Genomic DNA, 4,597 nt, shown 5'->3' with positions numbered 1-4,597 from the left:
GTACGCAGATTCTCTTTTGTGTGTGTTTAAAGTCCCCACAATGACCAAAAACTGGTGTTGAGTGTGTGTTTATAGTCCCCACAATGACCAAAAACTGGTGTTGAGTGTGTTTAGATACGATCCCCACAATGACCAAAAACTGGTGTTGAGTGTGTGTTTATAGTCCCCACAATGACCAAAAACTGGTGTTGAGTGTGTTTAGATACGATCCCCATAATGACCAAAAACTGGTTGTGTGTTAGCCGGACCCCAGATATACTCAATACCTGAAAGGTCCCCACAAGTGACCACTGTGTCAGGTTTGTAATTTTTTTAGTGAAATATTTGTAATCTACAGTGATCCTTTGAAACAGGCTTTTTAGCTTTTGTCAAATAATTTTTTTTAGGTCTGTAAGATCATAGGAATGGGTGGTCCCCACTATGTAGCAATACTGACAGGTGACCCCCACAATGCACAAAAACAAGTAGGTGTGTGTGTGCGTGTGTGTGTTCTCGCATCCAATACCAGTACGTCTTCGCTGCGTTCACCTTCAGCCTTTATCACAGTGTGACAGTTGTTTTTTCTTCCAACAAAAATGAAGCGATTAACACCCATGAAAACATACTTTAGAAAACGATCATGATTTATTTTAATTTACTTTTTAAAATGAAAACATATTATTGTGTATTTCGGCATTACATTATGCAGCCATGCAAAATAAATTATTAACGACACACATCATTGTCTGAAAGCACTAAATGGCACAGAGAGAGAAACATCATGTGGAGATATTTTGTTTTCTATTATTAAATATAATTTTGTATTAAGTAATAATGAATCATTAGTGTATCATGATACATATATTAGAGTAAGAGTAAAGGGATCTGTGATTTTTTTTTTTTTTTTTAAGTAATTGAGTTATAGAAGTGGCAAATTGATAATTGTGTTATTTTTAATAAATTGAAATAAATATAGAACAGATTAAACATATTGCCAATAGACAATTACATTAATACATGTTTTGTCTATATTCTTAATGAATATTAGCTGGTTAGTTAAATGATTTGAAATGAAATACATTTTCAGGGGCTGACTTGATGTATAACCAACCGTATTGTTGATTATAAAGGCTAAAAAGCTAAAAATTTATAATAATAATAATAATAATAATAAAAAAATATAATAATTTATATTTCATTGTAGATGGATATACAACATTTTTTTGTTGTGCAGGAGTAGGTCTGCAAATGAGCAACAGTCAGGTGAGAATAGAACAGACAGCCTCACACACACACACACACACACAATACCACTGTGTTCCCAAGATTCATTGCAGTCATTGAACCCTTATGTTGTTTTAATATTCTGCCGATTTCCACGTACATTTCATAAGAAAAAGCAGTGGTATCATCAAAGGATAAACATGAATGTCCTAATACTGAATCAGTTAGTCTTTATTGTAAAAAAAATAAATAAATCTACATTCCCAATTCAAAATTTTCCAGTGACTGGTCACATCTAAAAAACTGTATTAGTTTTTTTTACAGTGTTATATATGGCTCAGTCAGTACTCCTACTCCCATATATGAAATACAGGGAATACAATGGAATAGTGGATTGCAATAAGGTTAGTAGTATACAACCCTACCCTAATAGTCAAATAATATTTTTTAATCATACCCTTATTGGGGGCTGAGCCCCCCTAAAATCAAAATCTTAGAATCGCCCCTGGTGTAGCATTCTTACCCCTCAAAAGATCTAGTCTTTAGTTTATCGTCATTAATTAAATCATTAAATGCAAAATGGTTAATCTAGTTGTCATAAACAACCAAGCACTTTTTTTTTTTTTTTTTTTTTTTTTACATTATTATTACATTTTTTGTCAATTTGGCATGAATTGTGCAAGTGAACTTTGACTTAATAAAGAGAATGTAGATCAGCCAGTGATAAACCATTTTCTCTGAAATAGCTCAAAGTTTCATCTCATGAATCTTCAGTTGGAAAGCTTATACTGTACAGACAGAGGACAACACAAGAGTTACAAATTCTGAAAATTGACTTATTTTCTCCTTTGTGCCCATATTTTTTTTTTCCTTTTCTATATCAAAATGGCATTGTAAAGGTTTTGTTAATTTTTGGGTCAAACAAAGGTGTAACAGGGAATTCTATCTAGTCTCTTTCAATCAATAACCCACATACAGTAATGTGTAAATATGTACTTTTGAAATGGATATATGGCATACATAAGCATTTGGCATACTGTTCAATACAGTAACTGTCATCTAAAATGTTGCCATAGTTTACATCAGAATATCCCTCCAGAGTACACTGTTATACTGACAACATGACTAAGCAATTTGACTGTCTTATCCATCAAGTAAGACACAAGGACTTGTCATTCTGGCACTGACATGTTCATTGACACAGATATTTATTTTTGAGAGACGAACTAAGGATTTTGAGCAAGAGACTGGCTTTTGCAGGTAATACATTGTGTTTTGCTATTTGTACTAGTTGTTTTGAGAAATGCACTTACTGTTTTGCAAATCTCAAGGATGATTAGAGAAATGTACCAAAGCAACTGAGAAAAACTGTATTATTTGGGTCAGACCACTCGTAAGAGTATACAGTTTTTCTCAGTCACTTTGGTGCATTTCCCAAATCAGAAATTAATTTCTCAAAACTACTTGTACAACCTCCACATCATCTAGTCACTTATACACATCATAAAACCAGTTTCTCATTCTTTTGAACAAGTTGTGATTGCTTTTATACATTCATGCAATTGATTACGCACATTTATCTGTGGTTTCCTACATTATCAGTTGCTAATGTCATGTCACTCAAAAATGTATTACCGTATTTTTCGGACTATAAGTCGCACCTGAGTATAAATCGCATCAGTCCAAAAATATGTCATGACGAGGAAAAAAACATATATAAGTCGCACTGGACTATAAGTCACATTTATTTAGAACCAAGCACCAAGAGAAAACATTACCGTCTACAGCCGCGAGAGGGCACACTATGCTGCCCAGGGGTAGGCTTCAGTAGCACTGAGCAGCATAGAGCGCCCTCTCGTGGCTGTAGACGGTAATGTTTTCTCTTGGTTCATTTCTCTTGGTTCATGTCAAATTAATTTTGATAAATAAGTCGCACCTGACTATAAGTCGCAGGACCAGCCAAACTATGAAAAAAAGTGTGACTTATAGTCTGGAAAATACGGTATACAGTTTTCTGTGCAATAGTCTTACCACTCAAAACATCTAGTCTTGAGTTTATCGTATAAATCATTAAATGCAAAATGTTTAATCTAGTTGTCATAAACTGCCAAGCACACTTTTTATTTTTATTTTTACAAATTATTATTAGACTTTTTGTCAATTTGGCATGAAAGGTAATCTTTACTAATGAAGAGAATGTAGGTGATAAACCAATGATAAACCATTTCTCTGAAATAACTCAAAGGTTCATCTCAAGAATCTTCAGTTGGAAAGCTTATACTGTATAGACAGAGGACAACACAAAGAGTTACAAATTCTGAAAATCGACTTATTTCCATCTTTGTGCATATTTCTTTTTCCTTTTCTATATCACAATGGCACTTTAAAGTTATTTTTATTTTATTGTTTTTTGGGGAGTCAGGCCACTAGTAAAAGTGTAACTGGGAATTCTATCCAGTCTCTTTCAATCAATATCCCACATAGAGTAATGTGTAAATTTGTACTTTTGAAATGGATATATGGCATACATAAGCATATGGCATACTGTTCAATACAGTAACTGTCATCCAAAATTTTGCCATAGTTTACATCAGAACATCCCTCCAGAGTACAGTTATATTGACAACATCCAGGGTGCGATTTGCCGGGGGGTATACGTGGAATTTCCCCCTTCCTAGTCAATATATCCTGGTGGGGATAAAAAGTGATCAATGCCACTACACTAGTGGCGAGACGTGGTTTGATTAAAGCTCATTTTATTTTAAAATGCGCTACTTTGGCTGGCTCTGATATAGCTGCCACGCAGCCTCTCTTTATTCACCACTCTGCAGACTTGCCCACGGCGCTATCTGATTGGTTACACCCCACGAGTCATGAGTCTATCAACACTTGTGAGACGGTTGAAGATGGGTCGGCTGGGCAGTGGAGTTGCCAACTTGGTGACTTTGTCGCTACATTTTTTTTTCCAAAAAAGCGACTAGCGAAAAATCTAGCGACTGTTTGGACAATCATTATTTAGTCTCTGAGACCCTCTGGTGCTGCCGTACAAGTGCGAGGTCTCTCTTTTCCAGCGCAAGCCTCTCTCTCTACATCTGCTGTGTTCAGCGAGCGCAGAGAGGAGCAGCCCTTTCAGTAAAAAAAAGATATTTTGTTGCTTCTAACTCTATTTTACAAGCAAGTATAGCCGACATCAGTCACAACACAACCACAGACTTTATCGTATGTGTATTTGATTTAATTAGACAATGTCATGAATAGGATTTTAGTGCAGATTAATGTTTGAGAGCTGGTTATGTAGTCTTAATGGACCGCGTTTCAGTCATTATAAAATTTATTCCATTGTCTGACAACAGAAACATTAAAAAAACGAATATATATATATATATATATATAT

This window comes from Carassius gibelio, chromosome B18, assembly GCF_023724105.1.
Source record: "Carassius gibelio isolate Cgi1373 ecotype wild population from Czech Republic chromosome B18, carGib1.2-hapl.c, whole genome shotgun sequence".
Lineage (NCBI taxonomy): Eukaryota > Metazoa > Chordata > Actinopteri > Cypriniformes > Cyprinidae > Carassius > Carassius gibelio.
The sequence above is the reverse complement of the archived record's forward strand: the minus strand, read 5'-3'. Positions refer to the sequence as shown.